Consider the following 25,952-nt stretch of genomic DNA (forward strand, 5'->3'; position numbering starts at 1 on the left):
GGGGATGGGTGAAGAATGAATGAGTGCCCCCTGTTGAGCAGTGAGAGAGTTCGAGGGGGGGCATAGTGAATGGAGGGGTGAGGGTTGGGCTCTGACGGCACCGAGAGCGGAAGCTGGTGCGCCGGAGGGCCTACCATCACCCTGTGGGAGATTGACTGTAAGGATGTATGAATGGAAGGAGGGAGGCCTACTTAGAGCCAGAGACTCCCAAGGTCCAGGAGTGGGGGCTAATGGATCAGGAGTCACTGGGGGCAACATGGCGGGGCTCATTATTGAGGTGGTGACGGGTAGGGGACGTTATGGCGGGAGCCGGAGGGCGGGCCATATTTGGGGAAGACGCCCCCGATGTTCGTTACCAGTGGCGTGTTCCGGCCCCCTGCATTCAGACCCAGGCCCTGGTCAGCAGATCCATAGGGGCCCTGGTTTCCAGCTGCTGCTTCTTAATGCCAGGTCAGTTAATAACAAGGCCCCACTCATATGTGACTTGATCACTGAGGATGGGGCAGACCTGGCATGTATTACCGAGACCTGGCTGGGCGCGGAAGGGGGGGTGCCCCTTCGCAAATGTGCCCGGCCGGGTTTATGGTTGTCATGTTCACCGTTCCGGTGTTGCTACATCGTAACGGTTCACTTGTCATGGTGCTGATACGTGTACTGGCTGGGAGGGTGCTGCTGGGAACCTTGTACAGGAGACGTGCTGAATTGTGCCAGGGAGGAATGTATTTCGGCTGTCTCTTAAATGTCAAGGTCTTTTAGCCCGTTGATCAGCAGAGCTCGTTAGGAGCACCTGGGAATGTGGGGAGGGCTGCCTGTGAGGGAGGGGGTGGGGTGAGGTTTGCAAAGACGCTATTTAGTTTGAGTTTAGGTGCGCTTTCCTCATTCTCAGCTTTTTACCTGTTTGCACTCTTTTCTAAATAAACCAAGAACCTGAATCAAGATTCTGAGTCTGGGAGTTTTATTTGAATTAAGGCAATCATCACAATGGTATGGCACCAGCCAAGACTCCAGGGCAGGGGAGGAGGGGTGGTTGTTGTCATCCGAGAGTCTCTTGTGGCCTTCAGGGGCCCTGCTTCACAAGTGGCTGGTTGTGAGACCCTGTTCTTCAAGTTGGGTTCCCGAGAACAGTTGGGAGTGTTGCTGCTGTACCAACCTCCCTGCTGCGTGGCAACCTCCCTGCCTGAGCTGCTTGAGGCCATCTCGGGGCTGGCGGTGGAGTTCCCCAGGCTTATGGTTCTGGGGGACTTTAATCTGCCATCCCTGGGGCGTGCCTCAGAGGCAGCTCGGGAGTTCATGGCTACCATGGCAGCCATGGGCCTGTCCCAGATAATTCGGGACCTGACTCAAGACAGTGGTCACACCCCAGACTTGGTTTTCTTGTCAGAGCAGTGGCAATGTGATCTGAGGGGAGAGATAGGCCGGGAGGTCACATGTGGTTGGGTCCACGCGATGGTTAAAACATCCTTGGGAGAGGGGGTGTTTCTGGCGGCCTTTAAAGAGGCGTTGGTACACCCCCTCCTCAAGAAGCCATCGCTGGACCCTACTGTTCTGGACAATTTTCATCCAGTCTCCCACCTCCCCTTTTTGGGGAAGGTGGTTGAGAAAGCGGTGGCTTTGCAGCTCCAGAGGGTCCTGGAGGAAACGGATTACCTAGACTCCTTTCAGTCAGGTTTCAGGCCCGGTTATGGGACAGAAACGGCATTGGTCGCACTTATAGATGATCTCTGGCGGGAGCGGGATGGAGGCAGTGCATCCATCCTCGCTCTCCTTAATCTCTCAGCGGCTTTCGATACCATCGACCACGGTATCCTTTTGGGGCGGCTCAGGGAGTTGGGGGTGGGCGGCGTAGTCTTACGCTGGTTCACCTCCTTCCTCCAGGGCCGATCCCAGCTGGTGTTGATAGGGGAGGAGAGATCGGCCCCACGGCCCCTTCTTTGTGGGGTGCCACAGGGATCAGTACTCTCCCCTCTCCTTTTTAACATCCACATGAAACCGCTGGGTGAGATCATCCGTCACCATGGGATGAGGTATCATCAGTATGATGATACTCAATTGTATATCTCCATCCCGGGTGAAGTAAGTGATGCCGTGACCACCCTCTCCAAGTGTCTGGGGACTGTGGGGGCCTGGATGAGGAACAACAGGCTTCAACTGAACCCTGGTAAGACCGAGTGGCTGTGGGTTAATGGTTCTTCTGTATCTGGGACATTAACATTTCTGGTTCTGGATGGGGTTGCACTGCCCCAGACAGACCCGGTGCGTAACTTGGGGGTCCTCCTGGACTCATGGCTCCTGCTCAAAGAGCAGGTGGCAGCCATGGCCAGGAGAGCCTTTGTGCATCTATGTGCTGTGCACCAGTTACGCCCCTTCCTGGACCAGGAGGCCCTTCGAACAGTCACTCATGCCCTTGTTATCTCTCAGATAGACTATTGCAATGTGCTCTACATGGGGCTACCCTTGAAAAGTATCTGGAAGCTTCAGCTGGTCCAGAATGCAGCTGCGTGAGCTGTTTTTGGTGCCCCCAGAAGGGCACATGTAACACCACTGCTGCGCGAGCTGCATTGGGTACCAGTTTGCTTCCAGGTCCAATTCAAGGTGTTGGTTATCACCTTTAAAGCCCTACATGGCATGGGACCAGGTTACCGGAGGGACCACCTCTTCCCCATTACATCAACCCGTCCCACCCGATCGTGCAGAGAGGGCATGCTACGGACCCCGTCTGTAAAAGAATTTCATCTGGCGGGGTCCAGGAAGCGGGCCTTTTCCGCAGTAGCTCCCGCCCTGTGGAACATGCTGCCCCCGGAGGTGAGATTGGCCCCATCGCTCCTGGCCTTTCAGCGGAGTCTGAAGACCTGGTTCTGCTGCCTCGCTTGGGGTGGAGAGGGGAATAGAGTTACATGGGGATGGTTGTTACTGACCACTCCTCCCACACTTGGACTGTTTTAGATCTTTCATCGCTTGGATTTTTATTCTTTATTTTTATTTCTATTTATAGTATTTTTATTGTATTTTATTATTCTGATGGTTTTAATCATTTGTTGTAAACTGCCCAGAGGCCTCCGACGGGAGGAGATGGGCAGGGATAAATTAGATAAATAAAATAAATAAATAAAATAAGTCAGAAGCAATGTTACATTCGCATAATGATGTCACATCAGAGGCAATTAAATTAACTTCTTAGAAAATTGGGCCACATTTTTTTAAGTGGACATAAGGGCAGGTATCAGCAACCAACCTTCCCAAGATGTTGGGGCCCTGGCAGCTGCCCATAGATGTCAGGTTCAAGCCTGACTCCACAACAGTGCCTCAGGAAGAGATTCTACAGTTTAGATGTCACAACTCGAAAAATTCTCTCCTGCTCTCTAAGGGAAGAATGAGGTGTCACAAATGACAATAGGTGGGTAGCAGTCAACTCCCAGGATGATGGTATCACGTTACCTGCTGAGTATTTCTAGATGCCACAGGGGTGAAAGAAGGAGAATATGTGAGACAGCTGTCTTTGTTGACAAACGTGTCATTTGTGCAGTCTAATTCTCTCCATAGAAGCAGGGATTCCCTGTATATGTTTACTTCTAGCGAACAGTTAGGAAGACCTTGCATTTTCAAAAACTCAAAAGAAATTATATGACCAACTTTACAAAATAACAACAAACATATCTGAACAACTCTTCCCCATGTGGCTGATACTTCATTTTTTAAAATATGCCTGAAACCTGCAAATTCCTGTGTTTATTGCCAATGGGATGGTTGCTGCTAAGCAATGAATCAACCCCAGATCAGAAAAATTAAGTGATTCTCTTTGTCCTAAGTGGAGCAAAATTTGCTTGTTAGAAGTGAGTTATTTGACCCTAGGTGGTCAGACCTGACATTCATACAAAAGTGTTAGTGGAGTCCTTGGTAATATTCGCTTCGAAAGTGTTAGTAGCCAAAAATTGTATTATAGTAAATTTGGGTTATAATAATTCTTACAGAAAACAAGCCTACCAATTTGTTATGCAATCTTAGGTAAGGCTTGGGATTTCAGAACCAGCATGTGCGCTAGATACTTTTTGTCTCACCTCCAGATCAACCACACTAATTCTATGGAGCACAAGTATTAATGGCATGTAAAACTGTGGCCAAACCCTCAAGCCTACCAATTTGAATTTTTTGCAGCTATGTAATAGGCTGCAGAAAATATTACTTTTGCTAGCAAAACAGCATTCCTACTTAGCCAAAGAGATCCTAGCCTGACACATGAGAAACCATTAAGCTAGGACAAAATTTGGGGCCAATTCAAACATGATGTAGAGGAAGGCCTGAATTTGCTATACAGTGTATGCTAAGACTTGGCAGACAGAACTGCCTGAGATGCACTACCAGGAGCTACACAGTAACTATGTTCATTCAACTACATTTTGTGATCCCAGAAAATGAACTAACTCAGTAACTGGGTGAAGGGTATTGTGCAATGTTAAAAAGCCATGTCTGCAACATTAATATTCTGAGATGCACACTTGAAGCATCAGGATTAGGATCAAAGAGGCCCATGCAATTGTATGCTTAGAAGGATACTATGGATTTCTCCTTCTAGAAGCAATCTATTATTTTTGTTACATTGATATTCTAGTTTTTCTCTAGGAGTTCAAATTGGTATAGTTAGCATTCCCTATTCCAATTATTCTTCACAAGAACCCTGGGAAGTAGGCTGAACTGAGAGAGAACAGCTGCCCCAAGTTACCTAGAAAGCTTCCATGGTTGAGGAAAGGCCTGAACCTAGAACTCCTGGTCCTAGTCCAACATTTTAACCACTGGCTCATGCCATTCCAGAGGGTTCCCCCAAATTTTGAAACAGCTTTTCTGTGGGTTTTATTGAGGGTAGACCAAAATGCCCTGATGTGTGTATGAATTCTTTGCATCTCAGCCCATATATCTATATATTCCTATCTATCTATCTATCTATCTATCTATCTATCTATCTATCTATCTTCTGTTGAACTCTTGCAATTATTGTTGTAGATCATCTTGGCCATCCAATTCTAGAAACTGCTACCTAGGTACACCAACAAAATGGACCAAGATTTTAAAGTTTGAACTCCAGCACATGTGTAACTCCTGTCCCAGAGACTGGACCTAACAGCAGAGCAGCAGTCGTCATGTCCACCACAATTTATTTCTTGTACAGAGCACAGGCTAAGATGTTCCCCCTTGGACACCCCTCCATCTTACACATTTTACTGGTTCACACGAGCCACAGTGCCAGTTATGTCTAGTAATAAACATAAGCACAGTCCATCTACCCAGAATAAACTTGGATTTAGTTGCAACTGCATTGCATGTCATTGTTTATTCTGCTACACCTAACTAATTTTATAGGATCAGACTTTCAGTTCTTTAATTATATAACTAGCCCTGAGAATGATACCTTTTAGGCAGAATAGAGAGGAGGAAATTGGGCCACAGACAACTATCAAAGTTTTTGTAACTTCAGCCAAAATACTGTGGCTGCATGAGTGTTTGGGGATGTTATTCACTTATTATAAAGCTGATTCTAAATGCTAACTGTCTGACTGACACCACCTACAAGTAAAAAAGACAGACAAGAACAGGATTACTTTGGATTGTATCATGCAAGTGCTGAAATATTTATGGTTTTGTATCTTACATGCACTTGTCCTCTGCAGTCTCCCTTATAAATGCACATCTTGCAACAATCAAGTGTGTCATGTATAAGGTTTCACGTCTCTTCTTGCTCTCCTATCCCATACATTCAAATTAAAGGAAAACACTGAAATTGTAATAAAATAATAGCTAAGCTGAAGTGCAGTAAAAGGCAAGATCCAAAACAGACTGAACAATCTTCAAAATGTAAGAGCTGAAACTTCATGTGATTTATAAAGGGCTTAATAATCACACACATTCTAGAAATGAACATCAAGGAGCTTGGTGCAATCTATATGGAATGACACCTTTTTCAATAAAGCTAGTTATTTTTTTCTTTCAAAAATCCATGCTAAGGTTAGAGTTGTATCTGCTCCCCTCTGTAAACTGAGAAATAACCTCTTGGCAGGCTGCTTATTTTATAACATGCTTGGTGACCTCTGCTGGTGCCTACAGCTGTAAGAGCATCACCCTGCCTATCCCCCATTGACTATGAAATCATTGTATTACAGAACCCCATAGACTGGCTGGCGAGACAGTGCCCCTAGTCAGTTATAAATATGCTGTTTTGTTTTGGTCAGAAGATGGGGAGGAGGGAGGAGGTGGACAGGAAATGGGAAGAAGAGAAAGTAGCTCTGAAGCTCCTTGAAAAGTCTCTCCTCCATCTATACGATCAAGTTAACTTTGCCTAAATGACCGTCTGGCAAGAATCAGAGTCTGATAGAGCCCCTTGTCCACGGAGAGAGAGAGCAACGCAAAATTAAAAAAACAAACATGGGGGAGGGTGCAGAAAATCGGACAATGGTTTTATTTGAGGGAGAGCGTGAGCAAGTAAGAGGACAGATACCACCCTTTACCTTCTGGGAGATATCAGGAGCAGACGGGACTCTCTGCAAATACCTATTCTGAACTGGAGCACCACTCGTGGGGGGCTGAATTCACAAAACACCTCTTTCTCGGGAGCCGCTTCACTGTCGTCCCATTGAAATCAGGAGAATATTGCAAAACGGGGTGGGGTGAGTGTATGGACAATATACAGAAGAGGTTAACCAACCGACTCCTTCTGATTCTCATGGGGCATTTTTATGGACGGAGATCTGTAGGCTGAAAGAAGTGAATCACTGATTCCCTTCACTCGTGTTGTTAATATAACGTACAAATAGGGGGTCGCGCGCGTGCGCGCACTTCCATACACAGAGTAAATAGCCAGCGGAGAGAGAGACCTCTCAATGGAGTTTGCAAACCGAGGCAGAGGAGATTTTAAACCAAATACCTTCCTAAAATTAAATTTCCAGTTGAGGAGCTTTCCTCCACCAGCAGAGGGAAAAGATGAAATAAGTTATTGGGTCTAAGAAGGAAGGAGAATAAAAATCGAAATCCGTGCTATAAAGAAGCAAGACGGCGCGCGCGCGTGTCTGTGCTCTCTCCTGCCAAACAAAACATCCCACGAACTATAAGTTACTCAGAGCCGCCTCAGGTCGCCGGGCTATTTCACGGGGCGTCCATTAGCACGCCAGTGGCCTCAGCTTGAGCCCGGAAGACATGTCATTTCACCCAGAGTTAGAAAAGCGATCAGCAGGAAGGAGACGCGAAGAGCCCAAAGCGGAGGCTCCGCTACGGCGCGGCTAAGGTTTGAAAAGACCCGGCCAGCGGCACTTACTAAATTGCTTCGCGGGACTCGGCGCAGCTTCCTCCGGCAGCGAGCGGCTTCTTCTGTCGGGCTCGGGCTGTTGTCTTCCGATCCGCCCCGCCCCAGGGGCAGGCCAGACCCGTTTTTCCCTCCCTCCCTCTTCTTCTCTGTATACAAGAGGCGGATGCTTAGACGGTGCGATCGCACGCGGCTGGCGTTGCAGGCTTCCAGGGGAGGGGAGGGGAGGGGAGGCGAGAAGGACACTCCTCCGGCCAACCATCCGTGCAGTTTCCAGGGAACGTGGTTCTCTCTCCCGCCCCCCCCCCCCGCAGTCCGCGTCCATTGCTCTTTTGCCTCAACGGGGCAGGTCAGGATCCCGGTTCCAGATCAGGCTTTGGACCTGTTTCCCACCCGATTTTCCTCTTCTGAACTCTGGGAGTGTGGCTGTATTCACACATCGCGCCAATACATAGCTAATCAGGGTTTCTTGATTAAGCCACGATGGCTGGTTTCACACGTCCACCCTTAGCTGGGTTCACACAAGGTATTAAGCTGAAGCCAGACAAACCGCGTGTCTCCCCGTACTGCCCCCCACCAAATTTCGATCAGCTTGACTGTGCCTGTCTTAAACATCTGCAACTGAGAATGAGCCTCTTACTCTGGAACATTTGCGTTTATCAGGAGCTCAACAAGATAAAAGCAATTCTGAATGGGGCCCAGCCCAGTGCAGAAGAAGTGCAAGATTTTCAATTTTGCAGCACTCCTAGGCAACTGCAAACACACAAACTTCTGCCCAATACAGGCTCCTCTTCCGAAAATTAACTCCTAAAACTCTGTATGGCACCTATTTGTCAATAACCAAATTTTTGCTAGAACCTTTCCAATTTTTGTAAATTTTGGAGGAAAAATTTGGAGAAAAACTACAGTTAGTTAGCCATCTTCCCATGATTAAAATGGGAAATAATTTACAGTATTAAAAAGAAAATAGTGTCACTATGCTGTTTAGTGCTGTTATCATGAAGTTTGAGTGGCAATTCGGGATTCCAACAGAATACAGCTGTATAACGGTTTTGCCCCAGATTCAGGATTAAAGTGAATCCCCAGCTGTATTATGGTTCTGCCATCTAAATAGCAGCTTTCAACTTGTTACTGGAATTTCAAATTAGTATATAAATCCACCATAAACTGAGTAAATCATTATTGTTGTAGGCTAACTCTTGAAAATAAGGATCTAATCTACAGCTTTCTTTACTTTCTGTATAAAGACACATTTTAAAAGAGGTGCATCTCCTTGGCTTTTTGAAAATAAATGTGAAAAGTATAGAAAATGTTTCTTTAGAATGACTGAATCTACTGCAGTCTTTGGCCAGCATACAAGGATGCAACAGAGAATGGGTTCCCATTAGAATCTGTTGTTAAAATTATAATTTCCTGATTTGCCCTATAACTGTAATGTTCAGATATATTTTGAATGAAGAGTAATTTATTTAAGAAGTTTTTTTCCAGCAAGGAATGTAAAAAGGGTTCTGGCCCAGCCTACTTTGGGAATTAGGTGCCAAAGTTGTGATAATGTTAATTCTTTAACTCACTTTCAGACTCTTGTAGATAGTGTCATGCCCTCTGTCACCAACAGCTAAGGACAACTGCATAAGTATAAGTTTTAATTTAAAGAATTTTTATCTTTTGAGAAAGTTGTCATAAATATAGTAAAGTATATGGCCAACAACCCACTTGAATGAGCAGCTTTTTATCTTTTAATTTTTTCTCTTCAGGGCACTTCTCTTGATTGTTTCTTCCCAAGCAATTATGTGGTCCAAATCCTTAAAAACACTCTTGTTTCCAATGTGTGCTAGGGAGGGAGTTGAATTTCAAGGTAGCTTTTCATCACAGCTATTGCCATTGGAAAACAAGCTACAATTTTAAGGTTACAGGGCATGATGCTATCAGTATACATGTAATATTGCAGTCCAGGAGAATTTCTTTGGAAGGCAGTTGAGCTTTTCCTGAGAATTTTCTAAAGAAGTTCATAAATACAGAAGCAATTTCAAATCTGTTTGGAGGTCTTTCTTATTCCTATGCTTCCAAGTGGATGCTGAAACAATCCGCCAGACACTTCCTAGAAACCGTCAATAACCTTACCCACCCATAGGCAGACAATCAGGAGGAGCACACAACTCTCAGTTTGCTGTGGTAAAGCAACAGCATGGGTAAAGCACGGATCCAGATGTGCAAGTATTAAAAGCTATATAGAGGGGGTGATGGCATCCTCGGTTAAATGCATATGTATGTAATTAATCCACATGTATTCTTTTTAAGGGGGTTGTTCTGATGCAATATGGTTATACATTCTAAACAACTAGCCAGCAGTCTATTCCTGGGTCTGGATAGGGAACACTGGCTGAATTTTCCTGGCGACTAGAAAGAGGTCTAATTTAGAAAAAAAATATCTTTATTTTTTGTATTTATTTCCGACCCTGTCTCCAGGGGCAGCAGGGTTGCGGGGCTATTTCCCAATTGCTCAGGGAGCTTCATGGCCGAGTTGGGATTTGTCTAGATCTTCATAGTCTTAGTCCAACAACACTCTGACTCTCATCAACCACTTAAAGACAGCAACACTGCTTAATTCATATGTAATATCCACAATGTATGGAACCCCTCTCATTTTATGAATTGGTGATTTTAAATGAAACAACACAGGTACATTCTCAATTCAAAGAGAAATGGGGAGAGTAAGATAAAATTTAAGTTTATAAATGCTATATATATCTATATTTAATATCTACTGTATATATAAAATCACCTTGTTTGTATATTTACAGTCTAAAATGCAATTTACATAAAAACAAGAAAGTAGATCTAAAAAGAATAAGGAAGAATGTAAAACTGGGATGTACCTATCACTTTGCATGCGGCTTCTGAAAACTGCATGGGTTCCTGTGCATCCTCCATGGGGACCCAGGCTTTTTGGGTATCTGTGGGCTACAGAGGATCACTATCACTTCCTTAATTTTTTCTCATGCAAAAAAGGTTAAGAATCACTATATTTTCACTGGCAGTGCCAATAATTCACAATTATTTTTCCATTTTGTAGCAATAGTTCCTTTGTGAGGAACAGGGAAGTCCTTTTCAGCAAAGGAATGTGCACAGGAAAGGGTGAGAGAGTGATGTGGGGTTTTTTTTGCTTGTATGTTTGTAGTGGGGGAAGGGGAGGGAACTTGGATGAAGGCATCTCAGGTGTACACTGATAGATATAGCCACCAAAGGCCAACCTCAGCAGTGGAGAGGGCTTTCATGTCCCTTACCTTCTTTTTTTAAGAGGAAGCCACAAAAACAGCAAGTTTTCTACAGTTTGTGAGTCATGGAGAATTTTCATGGAATGGGATGTCTGGTCATTGAAATAGAGAAAATTCTTAAGATTTCTTTTAAATTCTACAGCTTCTATTAAAATTGAGCTAACATACTAGTATTTATGGGAACTTGGAAGGACAGCCACCAGGAAACCCAGGGCCATGGGCAAGGCTAGGAAGTTTTAAAACAAGAAAGCAACAAGCCAAAAACCATCCTGAAAGGAGGCAGTGGCAAACTACTTCTGTGCTGTTTTCAAGAAAATGACATGAAATGGGTCTACAAATTCACAAGGAGGTGTTTAATTTAAAGGAGATTTCACTTTTTTAGTGTATGTCAATAGAATCAGTGTTGTGTAATTGATAGATGATTGGACTTCAAAGTTTCAATTCACCAGTTCAGATTTACCCAATATTTCAAAATGTTTGCTGTTGTAATCCATCAGAGCAAAATTGTGGCGTCTTAAGAAATTACAAGTTAATGATGGCATACTTCCATTTCACTAGATGCTTTTTATTGTTTTAGTCCAGTATTGTTATTCTGAGTGGCACTCCTCTGACACACTATCACTTGCTTGACACTTTACTATTTACCTAGAGATAATTGGGATTGAACTTGGGAGCTTTGGCATGTTGAGAGGTAGACGTTACCTCACAGGGGTGTTAGGAAGATCCCTTGCTTTGGGTTTTTATTTTGGTTAAATATTCAATCTGATGTTATGTAAACTCAGACAAATACAGTAATTATAAAATTTGCATTGAACTTACCCTTAGCTGTTTGGAGTAGAGGTGAAAAAATACGTAAGTTCAAGTCATTGGTTTTAATTAGAAAAGTTCACACACATTTTTATTTGGTTGGAAAGCTTTGGCCAATAATTAATGGTGCCTATTTCATTTACAAGCACATGTATGTATACTTGTACATATTCAAATACAGAGAGAAAGCACTTTTTTATATCAGCTCTCACTTCCTTCTATCTTTAGTGTCAAGTCAAAGAAAAGGAAAAAAAAGGAAAAGAGAAAAAAGAAACAACCAGGGAGGCATTCTTACTTAATACCTTTCTCCAGGATGTGCATACGCTGGCATTTTGGGCAAGAAGCCCCAGAGACAGTGCCCAAGTGGCTTTGATCCATGTTCTTCTCACCTTCGAGAAGCTGCCGCAGTCAGAATGTGTGTGGTGGAGATTTCCTGAAAGATCCAGTTCAAGGGCCAGGCATAGCTGTGGGAGACAGGCCCCAGGAGGTCAAAGGCTGCCGATCGATTGCTTTGTTGTGAGATTGCCCATCAAAGCCCTTTATCTCAATGCTCTTACTCTCCTACTCATTCTTTGGCCTTTTTGTAGGAGAACGTTGTTAAAATGTTCCTTTTAACAGGCTTTTAAAAACTATCCCTACTGATTTATCCTAAGTAAGTAATAAAAGGAAAGGGGAGAGCAAAAAGCAGAGGAGGGGCACACCCATACAGAAAGAAACAACTGGACAATTAAAAAAAGAAAGGGGGCCCAAGGGGAGAACAAAAACAATTAACAATTCCAAAGGAGGGAAGAGAAAAGGCTTTGTTCTGGTCGCTATAGCAACAGCTGGGGCCAGGAGAGAAGGGAGGAGTGAGCGTCGTCATTGAACACTTTCACTTTCCTTTCAGTCATTCCAAGCCTTTCTCCCATCCTCCAACACTGACAGTGATGTTAGCGGCTTGCATGTCCTGGAGGCAGAGAATAGAATGTAGCAATAATATCCAGTCTAATAAATGGACACATAAACTCAAGATGCTTTGGACAAATTGGTAAGAAAGGCTAAGGGATAGGATTTGCTTGGACATTTGGGGGAAACTAAACACCAGTCCAGTGATTATCAGCATTTATTTTCAACCCTTATTATTGTGGTTTTGTGCTTTGATGACATTTTGATTCTGCTCCAAAGATCTCTGGTATTGAAAGATAATACCAGGTTTGAGGTGCTTGGATACTTTAATGTCTTAAAGTAATACATACATATATAAGACACTTCTCAGATCCTGCCTTATATATAAAATGACTGCTTCATCATCAGCTAATTAGTCATCAGCTACTTGATGGCAAAGTCAGGAATAAAAATATGCAGAGTGATAGGGAAATTGAACTCAGGAAGGCATCTTAAGAAGTAAGCCTATTAATGGGTGACTTCAGCAACCCTCAAGGGGACAGAAGAAATATTGTTCGAAGAGGTAGAATTTGTAGATATTCCAACTGACTATGTTGCAAAATAGCCTTCCTCTGCATGGTGCCTCCAGATGTGTTGGAACAACTCAAATTCCCAGTCAACTTGGCTACCAGACTACTCCCAGCACATCTTGTCGCAACAGATTTGAGGGGCATAACATTAATCACAGAGATGACCCTGGACAATTTCACGTAACTCCTTGGCTTAGAACTGTGTTTTTCAAACTCGGCAACTTTAAGATGTGTGGACTTCAGCATGCTAGCTGGGGAACTGTGAGAGTAGAAGTCCACACATCTTAAAGTTGCCAAATTTGAAAAACACTGGCCTAGAATGAGATGTAAGATTTTTTAAGTTGAGTAGAATAGTAACCACTGTCCTATCAAGCTTAAATTTAAGCTAATGGAAAAATACTGTACTGAAGAAATTCAACACAGTTACAATCAATATCAAAATAAGTTTCAAAAAACTTCAGAAGAAGAATTGTTTTAAAGTGTCTTCTAATGTACTGCAGTTAGTGATAAATCACAATAAGCCCAAATTTGTTGATGACCCCAACATTATTTAAAATAGTTTTTAAAAGTGGGGATGTTCTGAAGAACTCCAAAAATATCTTTCCGATGGGCAGTAAAATGGTAAATGACGCAGTGTGATGTCTTAGTGTAATCAAGTGTAAAATAAACTTTCAAATACCCTGATAAACACTGGTTTTCATTGCCCAGGAAAAGGAACTTACGGGTTAGGTGGATAATTCACCTATCATGTATATCTGACAGTTTAGGTTCTGAAGAACTAAAGCCTTATTTTATCAGGAAAAAAAAGGAGTGGATTGAACATATCTAGTGCAGCCTGTATAATTTGGTGTCTTCTAGACCCATGGACTTCGACTTCCAGAATTACCCAGTCAACATATACCTGCAGAGATTTTGAGACTGAGAGCTTTTCTGCACTGCCCTGTTGCCCCATAGTCAGAACAGGCAGGCAATTGTAGAAACAGACAAGGTTGCCCTCTATTAATCTCCTACTCACCTTCAAAGAGACCTCAAGGCATGCTTTTATATGACTATGTGCATGCATGTGTGAATGCTCTATAACAGGGATGCTGTCAAATTTCATGGGGCCCTTGGGCAAGAGGCTTCCAGAAGTATTGCTGAGCTGCCCAAGCCTTGTCCAACTAGCTTCTTCATCTGATCAAACTTCTTCCTTGCTGGTTTAGTTGCTGGTCTATTGTCAGCTGGTTGTAAAAGAGGCCCCACTTTCCCCCCTCTTCTTTCTCTGTTTTTTTTTTTTTAAATAAATAAATAAATATTATATGGTGAAATTGCATTGACTACTGGGCCAAGCAGTGAGCATGTGTGTCCTAGTGGAGCCATCTGGGAGGGCATTTTATTAAGCTCAGCACCTCTTTTGAGGAGGAGGAGGAAGAGGCAGCAGCTAAGACTCTTTCTTGTGTTCTTTGGTAAGGGGAGAGAGCAAATGGCAGGGATATTCTACTTTTTCCCTCTCTAGCTTATCTGGCAGTGTTAGAAGAGAAGGGGGTTCTGTTTTTCCATTCTAAATGATAACTGTATGATAGTCAAATACCTGGAGCCAGTTTGGTAAATGCCTGATTGGTCTGTGCCTATCTACTCCTGTGCAGCTTTTTTTTTTAAAAAAAGAAGGAACAATGTCATGTTTCATCCCATCGTATCCCACCTCTGCCTGGTAAGCTGAAGAAAAGGAAGGAGCAATGCAGAGAATGCCAGAAGCAATCCAGATGTTTTATTTTTCTCTATGCAGCCTCTTTTTTCTGAATTGCAAAAAGAGTTTGCTTTTTAATCTTACATGTTTTGTTTTTAAAAAGTGGATATGCTGCTCATTTTCCAGGTCCAATTCAAGGTGCTAGTTATCACTTCTGAATGCATGGCTTGGCATCTGGGTATCTTTGGAACCATCTTTCCCAACCAGACTTGGCCCACCCTGGCAATCACTGTGGAAAGGTTTGCGGTGGGGGTGGGTGGGGCTGTTCCCTGAGAGCAAGGGCCCTGGGGCCCTGATAATGCATCTTCTCAGTGGGAGCCTCCTCCCCCTTTTGGAACACCCTCTCACCTCCAATCTCTTGGCCTTTAAAAAGGCTTTAAAAACATCATTGTTCTGCAGAGCATGTGCATACTGATGGTACAAGTGTTGCCTGGACTCATTAGATAAGCTGTGATTTTGTTTTAATGTTTTTATTGATTGAAAACTATTGAAATAGACAATCTTTAAAACTCTTGTATAAATAAATAAATGATGACCAAAGTTATATGCATACACCACTATCTTTCTTTTTCAGAAATGCATGCTCACTGTTGCAGAAGTATTGCCTCACCCTACCCACCCCCAGGAGGACTTTGTCACTGGCCTCTGGATTTTATTAGGAGCTCTCTGGGGTCCAGGACTAATGGGCCAATTCCTCTTGGAGAGGTCAGTTCTCTGTGGGTATAACTACACATATAATATATTTTGTCCTAAAGAAATCAGAACTTTCCTAGGCCTTTTAAGGCTCCTGTTTTAAAATTGTTTTATCTGGGCACTTCTTTTCCTTATATGGTTATTTATTGGGTGTTATTTTAAGAGCATGTTAAGTCATATAAATATTTTAAATCATGTTCTGACATAATCAGGAAGTTCTGATAATTACTACAAATCTACCCTGACAATGCCCTGAGCAACCAATACTGATGAGTGTTTGTATATCTTGAAAATATTGCCCATGCCAATAAATACAGCTACCGGAGACATATATTCAGAATCTGATTTTAGAACATTTATAGATCATCTGAGTTAGGTTCCTGATCTTGCAAAACCTATGATCTTTGTGGCCTGTTTCTACTAGTCAGATGCCAAGACATGAGAAAACGATAAAGCCTCCTTGGATCAAAGTGGTCTCCTGGTGATTCAAAGGACATGGACATGCTTTGGGGCAGGGAGGGCACTGCCTTTTTCTGAAATGATTCCTGACTTTCCAGGATAGCCTACAGCCCTGGTATTCCCTCATAGTTTCCCATCCATGTACTGCCAGACCTGACCCAGCCTATCTTCCAAGCCCCTACAAGGTCAGCCAATTGTTGCCACCAGGGTTGAAGGTGAGCCAGATAAAGCAGGATCTTTAAAATAAGAGACACTCAGAGGTAAGTTCTTGCTTCTAGTTGTAGCATCAGCCTCCTCAGCCAGTCCTCAGGCCACAGTGATAAAGGCCTAAAGGTGTTGGAACTGATTTGAGGAATCAATTGATTATGTGCCATCAAGTTATTTTCAGCTCCTAGTGATCACATAGATTTGTGGAATGATTATTAGAATATGCTGAGTGATAGCACTTAACAAATAAAATTTGCAGGAAATATAGAGGGGCCTTATGTATTCCAGTTTGAGACTCCCACACCCCCTTATCATACATCACAATGGCCCAACTCTCCTTTTGTTGTTGTTGTTTATTCGTTTAGTCGCTTCCGACTCTTCGTGACTTCATGGACCAGCCCACGCCAGAGCTTCCTGTCGGTCGTCAACATCCCCAGCTCCCCCAGGGACGAGTCCGTCACCTCTAGAATATCATCCATCCATCTTGCCCTTGGTCGGCCCCTCTTCCTTTTGCCTTCCACTCTCCCTAGCATCAGCATCTTCTCCAGCGTGTCCTGTCTTCTCATTATGTGGCCAAAGTATTTCAGTTTTGCCTTTAATATCATTCCCTCAAGTGAGCAGTCTGGCTTTATTTCCTGGAGGATGGACTGGTTTGATCTTCTTGCAGTCCAAGGCACTCTCAGAATTTTCCTCCAACACCACAGTTCAAAAGCATCGATCTTCCTTCGCTCAGCCTTCCTTATGGTCCAGCTCTCGCAGCCATATGTTACTACAGGGAACACCATTGCTTTAACTATGCGGGCCTTTGTTGTCAGTGTGATGTCTCTGCTCTTAACTATTTTATCGAGATTTGTCATTGCTCTTCTCCCAAGGATTAAGCGTCTTCTGATTTCCTGACTGCAGTCAGCATCTGCAGTAATCTTTGCACCTAGGAATACAAAGTCTTTCACTGCTTCTACATTTTCTCCCTCTATTTGCCAGTTATCAATCAAGCTGGTTGCCATAATCTTGGTTTTTTTGAGGTTTAGCTGCAAGCCAGCTTTTGCACTTTCTTCTTTCACCTTCATCATAAGGCTCCTCAGTTCCTCTTCACTTTCAGCCATCAAAGTGGTATCATCTGCATATCTGAGATTGTTAATGTTTCTTCCAGAGATTTTAACTCCAGCCTTGGATTCCTCAAGACCAGCTTGTCGCATGATGTGTTCTGCATACAAGTTGAATAGGTAGGGTGAGAGTATACAGCCCTGCCGTACTCCTTTCCCAATCTTAAACCAGTCCGTTGTTCCGTGGTCTGTTCTTACTGTTGCTACTTGGTCGTTATACAGATTCTTCAGGAGGCATACAAGATGACTTGGTATCCCCATACCACTAAGAACTTGCCACAATTTGTTATGGTCCACACAGTCAAAGGCTTTAGAATAGTCAATAAAACAGAAATAGATGTTTTTCTGAAACTCCCTGGCTTTTTCCATTATCCAGCGGATATTGGCAATTTGGTCTCTAGTTCCTCTGCCTTTTCTAAACCCAGCCTGTACATCTGGCAATTCTCGCTCCATGAACTGCTGAAGTCTACCTTGCAGGATCTTGAGCATTACCTTACTGGCATGTGAAATGAGTGCCACTGTTCGATAGTTTGAACATTCTTTAGTGTTTCCCTTTTTTGGTATGGGGATATAAGTTGATTTTTTCCAATCTGATGGCCATTCTTGTGTTTTCCAAATTTGCTGGCGACTTTCCTTACCTGTTGCAAATTGGCTGTTCCACCAAGTGTTTGGAACCTAATGGAGTGATAGACTATTGATAGACTATTAGCTGGGGTTTGCTTCTGTTTTATTGTGCATGTTTCTTTGTTTTTAAACCTTTCCATATCCCACAGAAATGGGCAATATATTAAACTCTGTAGGAAATAATAAATGAATGATTCAAAAAATATTACTTCTGTATACTTCTTCAGTTTGATTCTGGACTCTTAAAGGAACTATGCCTTTTTGCATGAACCACAATTATTTTAGAACTCAGCCTTCATATCCTTACTCTAGAATATAATGGTGTTTTTGTTGGATTTCAGTCCAGGGCATATTTATTAAACCAATCACTCTAGTGCATCAAAAGAATTCCAGTTCAGCCAGGACTAGAGAGGCAGAAGGTTGTGGATGGAAACAATGCTATTGCTATCATGGGAGATAAAGACAGATTGCTAGCCAGCTAATCTTTTCTCTTCCACAAGACTGGGAATCTAATTTGCTTGCCCCTGTTCTCCCTGTAAAACCTGGAAGCATCACAATATCATGTATCTCTTCCTTATGCTGGACATATTGCAATGATCCAGCAACTCAGACTTAGGTTACATTCAGCTGAGTCCTGGGAATGATGCAAATGGTGTTATCTTATATGATTGATTAGAGGGAACAAATGAAGAACAGTCCAGCATTACTTCCTTTGAAAAGGAACCATTGTTTAGCACTGGGCATGAGTCTGATTTCTTGCCAGCCAATGTGAGAACCTGTAGTTTTTGTTTGTTTGTTTGTTTTTGGAGTGCCCAGTTTTGTGAAGAAAGACAAGATAAATAATAAGAGGGAATGAAAGATGACATAGTAGCAATTGCTTTTCCTTCCTTGGATCTCTCTGCCAAATATAATGAACATTATCCTATTTGGACATACTAAGAAAATTTAAGGGCTTGTGTGTTTGTTTTATTCTCATGCTCAGTTTTAAAGAAACAATAAAAGGAGCATATACAATACTGAACCAACACCAAACAGTAATAAAGTAAGCTGCAGCGTGGACATAGGAAGCAACCTGTACAAAGTCAATCCCTTGTTCTGCTTCTGATTTTCTAATTGATCACCAGCAGCTACCCAGGTGGCTGGAGGCATTCTAAGACTGAGCGTGGGAATTCTGCAGTGTGCCATCAAACTATGCTGAACAAACTTTTTATAGAGGTTGGAGAGGTGTGGAAGGTTCTAGAATGAGCCATTTTCTCTGACAATTGATCAGAGAAAAACAGAAAGATGAGCCATCAATTAAGTATCACTTAGTTTGTCCTTAATTGTTTATGTAAATTGTGATTTTGTGTTGTTAATGAAAAGTACGGCTACTGCATATTTTTATTTATTTATTATTCAAATTTAGCCACCGCCCATCTCCCCCAAAAGAGGGACTCTGGGTGGTTTACAATAAAATCAGGCTCCAGATATAAACATTAAAATCTCATAAAAACAATTATTACAAAATACGGTAAATAAATATAGAATCCAAGAAGGTATAAAATCCAGGCTGGTGGGAGGGACTCTAGGGTGCATATTGCATCCCAACATCCTCCAGAAGTTTTGATCTGTTGCTCCTGTGAGAATCCAGCCTGCCTCTGACTCAGAAAATGAAACTCTTTCTGAGTCAGAAGAGGAAATAGAAACTTACCAGGCCAAAACCAGGAAAGCGAAACCCAGAGATGAATCAGCAGCGCGGGAAGAGTCACAGACACTGATTGGCCAATCTTCAGAGGAGGATTTGAATCCTCCAATCAGTGCGCACCAACGACAGGCAGAAAAGAAGTGAAGGAGAAGGCAGCCCAATTGGCTCCAGAAGGAAAGAGGCACATGAAGGATCGGCATAAAAGGCAGATGTGTGAAGAGCAAGCTGCCAGAGACAACCAATCCTACAAGCCTGCAGCTTCCACAGAAGAGTCCCTACCAGTGTCGGAGACAGCATCTGTTACCAAAGAGGGATCAGCGCCGGTGTTCTCCACCAAAGAAGACTTGAATCCTGCATCTGCTGCCACCGAGGATCTTCTCCTCACTGGATCCAGCAACCTCAGTCTCATGTCCAGCTTCAGTCCTCTGTGTTCACCTTGTGTGCATTCCAGGCACGTTTCCAGTTGTGCTTCAAGTTTCCAGCTGTGTCCAGAGTCTCCTGTCCCATGTCGTTGTGTTTCAAGTCCGCAGCCTTGTCTTGAGTCTCCAGTTCAGCTTTGCCATGCTTCTAGCTTCCAGCCTAGTCCAAAGTCTCCAGTACAGTGTTGTTGTGCCTTCAAGCTCCAGCCTTGCCTTGGATCTCCAGCCCAGTTTAGCTGCGCGGTTGCACAACATTGCTCAGGAACTTCACACCTATCTTGTGGTGAACCAGGTTTGCAACCTTGTCTAGAACCTGTGTATAAGGACGGAGAATCCAAGAGCAATAGGTAATTGCAATTGGATGCTCCAACCTTACACAGGATCGTTAAAGAACAGAATGTAAGGGACAAAGGAATGACAAGGGGGTGGGGGGAGAAACACGCCATCTGGCAAGGAAACAGAGGAGCAATCAGACAAGCAACTGACACATCAAGGCAACGGATACGAAAAGCCATTGAATGGGAGAAGTGCTGGCCCCGGCAGAGGCAAGGTAGAAAAGAAGAAATTCAATCCGAAATGAAATTGAATCCCTAAAGAAGGAAACTGAGGGGGCAGGACGAAAAGGGGGAAAGGGAAGGACCTGGGGGAAGGGAAGTTATTCATGGCTTTGGTAGAGCATGATGCAAGTCTGAATTAAAGAACTGCACATATCCCTCGTGGCTTGTGTTGGAAGTTTCTGAGTTTGGGCTTTAAAGATCATGAGACTCACACTGTGGTCCAGTCCTGTCGTTTCTCGAGTCTCTTGCCTAGTCCAGAACTTCCAGTCTAGTCTTGTTGTGTGCCTAGCTTCCAGTCTCGCCAGGTATCTTCAGTCAAGTCCAGTCTTACTCTGAGTCCTCAGCCTTGCTTCGAGTCTGTAGTCCAGAATATCCAGCCCAGCCCAGTGCCTCCAGTCGAGTCTAGTCTTGCTTCGAGTTCTCAGCCTTGTTCCGAGTATCCAGTCCCAAGTATCCAGTCCAGCTTGAGTCATTGAGTCCAGTCCAGTCCAGTCACTAGTACCCAGACGTATCCAGAGAGTTCTGCCCAGCCTTGCCCAGCATTCCAGTGCCAGCCTAGTTCAAGGAGTGTTCCAGTTCGAGGTCAATCGAGTCCAGTCCCAGTAGCGCCACATGCACCAGCTCCTCTCAGCCTTCCAGCTTCCGTCAGAGAATCTTGCTCTGCCGCCTTGCTGCCGTCTCCTCCTGCAATCTTGCTGGTTTCCTTGTTGCTGCCCCGTTGGTCCTGATTGAAACCAGTTCCTTCTTGTTTCTAAGGGCTTATTTATTGTAAATAGTTACTTAATAAAGAGTATTTTTGATATTTAATCTGCCTGGCCACCTCTAAGTCTGAACAGGACAGCTGCCATCTTTCCTTGCCCTATTCTACCACTGTGCTAAGCCAACATGTGGCATATTTGGTTTTGGCTTAATGTGTTGTGTGAACCAAGACATTGTGATTTGCAAATTATGGTTTATGTCAAATATTATGTAAATCCTGGCAGTTCTGGCTTAGGCAACAAGCTGTGTTTAAAATAAACCAGATAGTGTTCCTAAGGATGGGCAGGATATACTGGTAGATCTCTGGCTGATTTCCAATAGGTCAGCAATGGATACTGATTTCTACCATCCAAGGGATCTGTATTTCTAAGCTAAGGATAGATGTTGCATTTTCAAAATGAGAAGATCAACAATTATTTGCTTGTCCCTTTTTCTCAACATAGTATAGCAGGCCTCATTCTCATTGTACATCCTTCCACCTCATTACTGTGCATCCATTATACAAGTACTGTATGTGTGTCTGTCTGTCTATATATTTTATGTGTGTGTGTGTATAACTTTTACTAGCCATTTTAGGTTTTGGTGTAGCTAGAATCCTTGAATTATTATATAAGATGTAGATTTTTGTTTGAATATACAGTGCATTTCTCATAGAGTGCAGTCAGACATTAACTCCATTGTCATTTTCATTATTTTGTACCTCTTTTTTAGACTAGTAGATTGGGGGTTGCTGGCAAACAACAGAGTAAGGCCAAAGTCTGCTTACCCTGCTCTTGAGCCAATACAGCAGGGGAGTAAAAAGTGGGACCTGTGGGTTGCATACAGTTCACCAGCAACCCATCTGCAGTTGCCAGTCCCCTCAGTGAATGGGATCAAAACCTTTGCATTATTTGCAATTTTTGAGGATTTTAGGAGGCAAAAGGGATCCCTAAGCCTTGCAGAAGCTTAAAACACACCTTGCACCTCTCAGACCCACCCAACTCCCCCATGAATCATGAGTGCAGTTTTGTCATGCTACACATAATCTAGAATTGTTCTTGAGCAAACAGAAATTGCACACTAGACTGAACACTACTGGAATAGCATCAGCTGCTGTTTTTGCAGCCAGCATAACACCTGACACTGTCAGATATTGGACTAATTGATTCCTTTATTGATATTTCCTGTCCAGGAGTTCAACGCAACAATATATAGGAAAAACCGAAACAGTATTCAAATCTTGACCAAACCTTGATTTAATCCATGTGACCAAGAATAATTTCTCTAGGCCCAACAACACTTTGAAACCAACCCCTACTTTAACTTCCTATGATTTCTTGTTAATCTAGAAAAACTGGAGAATTGTTTTTTTGCCTCCTTTTCAATTCCAGCTCCTTGTTTCTGACAGTAAACCATTCTATAATTATACAAAGATGACCAGCGTCCTTTAGATACTGCTCCTTATTTTTGGAATCTTGTGTCAATTTTTTATGCGCTTTGGAAAGCAGAGGCCTTATTCATTTCCTTGAGACTAATCCTCCAACATGCAGTGATGCTGACTATCCCTAAGATCTCAGTGAGGTCTCTTTTTTCCTCCTAGGTCCAGCTATTACCATTAGACAACTCAGGACATATATCTAAGATGGACGATTCTGGAAAGCTTTGAAAAACTACCCAGCCATTTTCATCTATCTAAGTGAATTCTCTCAGCTGGAGTTCCCATTCCCCAGTTGATGCTTTCTTGCTGCTGGCCAAAGCTGACTATCATGGAGCAAAAGCCAATAATTGGAGAAGCAAGTAGAGTAACCATCAGCTGTTATGTTAATTGATTTTATTTATTACCATAATTTGTATGCTGTCTCCATCCAAGATTCGAGGTTGCTCATGACATAATAAAAATGAGACAATAAAACAATGATCTAAGAAATCATTAGATCACATTCATCAAAACATATCTCAACCAACATACAGCAATAAACCAATCTAAGACAGTTGGCCCCAAGTGTTTGTTTGTTACTGTGACTTATATGCTACTATGTTCAACAAAGCCTCTGGGCAGTTCACAAATGATACAAAAGTAAAGTAGAAAGAGGACCAGTTGTATTTTCTGTCCCATATAGAGAGTAAAAAATATCCACCAGGAACTAAAAGGGATCTAGATAAGCAACTAGGTTCTGCACTCCTTCAGGATTGTACTGGTTTGCTAACACGGTGCACAAACTTCCCATCTCTGCTACAGGACAATATATGTTTGAGTAAGCAGATTCTGGGCAAAACTGTGAGCACTGAAGTATTAGGGGTCAGGATGATGCACTCCTTGTAACTTGCTAGCCTGGTATCTTCCAGTGTGATGAAGGAAGCTTTCCATAGTCAGTATTGAAATCAGTGCAAACTCTTAGCTCAGTAAATTTCCATCTCAGGGCCAGTTCTGTTATTAGGTATAATGATGCAGCTACTTCAAGCGGCATCCCCCCAAAGGGTCAGACATGACTCGGTGCTTGCACAGGGGACCTTCCACCACTTCAAGCAGTAGGTTTGGAATGTCATAAAAAGGCAGCAAATTAATAGCTCTATTTTATTACTAAATATAGTGCAAAATGCTTTTGGAAATTTCCACCTCACATGACAAAAGAGGGAAAGTAATTCTGGGTACTATGACTTGGGGTGAGGGGCCATTTGCTGCTTTACTTCAGGCAGCAAATTGTCTTGAGTTGGCCCTGTTCTATACAGAGAACAGGAATGTGTCTTGTCTTTTCTGTTAAGAAGAAAATCTGGTCTACCAAATTAGACCTGGAAAACTCCAGATGACCTGTAGCTGGCAGCACAGAGATACAAAAAACATCACTGCTCCCATCTAGTGGCCATCTAATTTTTGCAGCCCAAATAATAGTAGACAAGCTCTGCCTTCTGACTATGCAGAGTGAACTGAAAATTGCTCTGTGTATATTCATGTACACATAAACACTTCTAAAGACAAATGTATTTAGGATGCTTATGTTTCCTATATTAATTTGTATTTATATGATATGCATGCAACTGACGATATTTCTTTCTAGCGTCCAAAGCCACTTTGGTATCTGCCTATGACTCTCATAATGAGAGTCATTGGCAGATACCAAAGTGGCTTTGGACGCTAGAAAGGAATATCGTCAGTTGCATGCATATCATATAAATAGTTATTTATTATTTATTATTAAAAACTATTATATAAAAATATAATAGTTATTATATTAACATTTACTAGCTATCTTGCAGGGGGCTGAGCGTAATTAATCCATTTAGTACAGCACAATTTCTGCTAGTAAAGCCAGGGACATCTATCACATTTTAAAATTTATTTCTCACATATGCTAGCATATGTTTAGTTTCAATAAATGTTCAAATGTTTTATAGTAACAATCCAAAATAATAATGTATGATTAATGCTTCCCTTGCAGGCTTAATCTGCACATTTTTCTCTCATCAAATTCATGTCAGCAGTCGCTGTTAAAAGCTGAGGAAACCACCACTTTTAGCAACAGGATGTGTCTTCTTGATAAGGCCATCAAGATCGGAAAAGTGCTATGTCAATTTGAAAGCTTGAAGCCATTTGCATGAGTTGGGTTGTCTTCTGAGACTGGGACTTATATGGAACATTTCTAGTGGTCTCTGGTAAGAGCATACCTTTTCCTTCCCCACATTTAAACTAATTATAATGAATAACCTGCTTGAAGAGTCTTTTCAAGTTCTGTGTATTTGTCAGTTAGTGATTAGAGAGGGCCCTGAGGACTGTAAATCAGGTTTTGAGAGCAACATGTGGTTCTGAGCCTCAGGGCCAATTTAGGGAATTGGCGGGCCCAATGCAACACTAGGTGTAGAGCCCCCTTGCATATACACAGCCCTAGCTTAACCCTGCAAGTACGTTCCCACAAAATAAGATGTTAAAGATTGTGCATTCAGAATGGAATACCCACAGAACCAGAACTAAAATTAAAGATGTATTCTCAAGAAACCTATCAGATACAAAACCTAAACATTTTCTATTCTTCTTCTTTAGGGAGAGAAAAAAATGTTTGTATTTTTTAAATGCTGTTTCCCTCACTTCCTATCCACTACCGTTCTAGAAAATTGCTGCAACAATTACCTCCATTTCAGCCACACAAAGAAAACAGAAAAAAAAATCCATCACCAGGAGTGTCCTCCCACATCTAGAAGCCTTAATGTCCATTTATTCCTGCCCTCCATTTCTTGTCCTTTACCAGTCACCTATACACGAGATGAACTTTTCTCTTAGCCCACAACTCCTAAGCTTACGCAGGAGTCTTTGGTGAAGGACTGTCAAAAGCTTTTTCAAAGTCCAATTATACAATGCCTGTTCATATTCTCAAATAACACCCACTCCCTCTGTTCTTTCTTTTCCCCTCCAGGCACAGCAGGTGGCAAATGGAATGGGAGGGGGAATGTGTGGCCTTCTGTTTCTGGGCTCAGTAGTAAAACACACTCCCCACAGCCCAGAGTGATGGCACTCTGGGGTGGGGCGGAGCAGAAATGTAAGGTGGCCTATTTCTCAGTCCCTTTTCAGTCCTAGTAGACAGAAGGGACAGGTCTGGCCTGAGCAGTGGTAGGCTGGTGGCCACTAAAATATAATAAAAGAAAGGAGAGTACTGATGTAGACTGAATGTATTTATTCCATTTATATGGCTGCCCATCTCATCATTTATATGGCCATCCATCTCATCATGGTGACTCTGGGTAGCTAACAGCAGTTAAAAACAAAAGCAACAGCAAAATAAAATACATAACTGGCAGCCAAGATAAAAACAAATCACACAGCAATTAAAATAACCATCTCATGGACTACGACTGACAATCTGACCCCCATACTTGGGAATACAACTAGGACCTTGCTAAAGGCTGGTAGAATCGGGCCAATCTAATCTCC

General features: G+C 42.7%; 2 protein-coding genes across 5 annotated transcripts in view; one reads left to right on the plus strand and one right to left on the minus strand.

The window, feature by feature from the left end:
• SOX13 (SRY-box transcription factor 13) overlaps positions 1–7,375 on the minus strand; it is a 65,042-nt gene extending 57,667 nt beyond the window's left edge. For all 4 annotated transcript variants that reach the window (XM_063297546.1, XM_063297547.1, XM_063297545.1 and 1 more), the window contains exon 1: positions 7,298–7,375. The gene's annotated coding sequence lies outside the window, so the exon portion shown is untranslated. The remainder of the gene's footprint in view (positions 1–7,297) is intronic.
• Positions 1–25,952, plus strand: part of GOLT1A (golgi transport 1A) — a 321,971-nt gene that overhangs the window by 141,808 nt on the left and 154,211 nt on the right. The window lies entirely within an intron of this gene.

The sequence above is a fragment of the Candoia aspera genome, chromosome 3 (genome assembly GCF_035149785.1).
Source record: "Candoia aspera isolate rCanAsp1 chromosome 3, rCanAsp1.hap2, whole genome shotgun sequence".
Classification (NCBI taxonomy): domain Eukaryota; kingdom Metazoa; phylum Chordata; class Lepidosauria; order Squamata; family Boidae; genus Candoia; species Candoia aspera.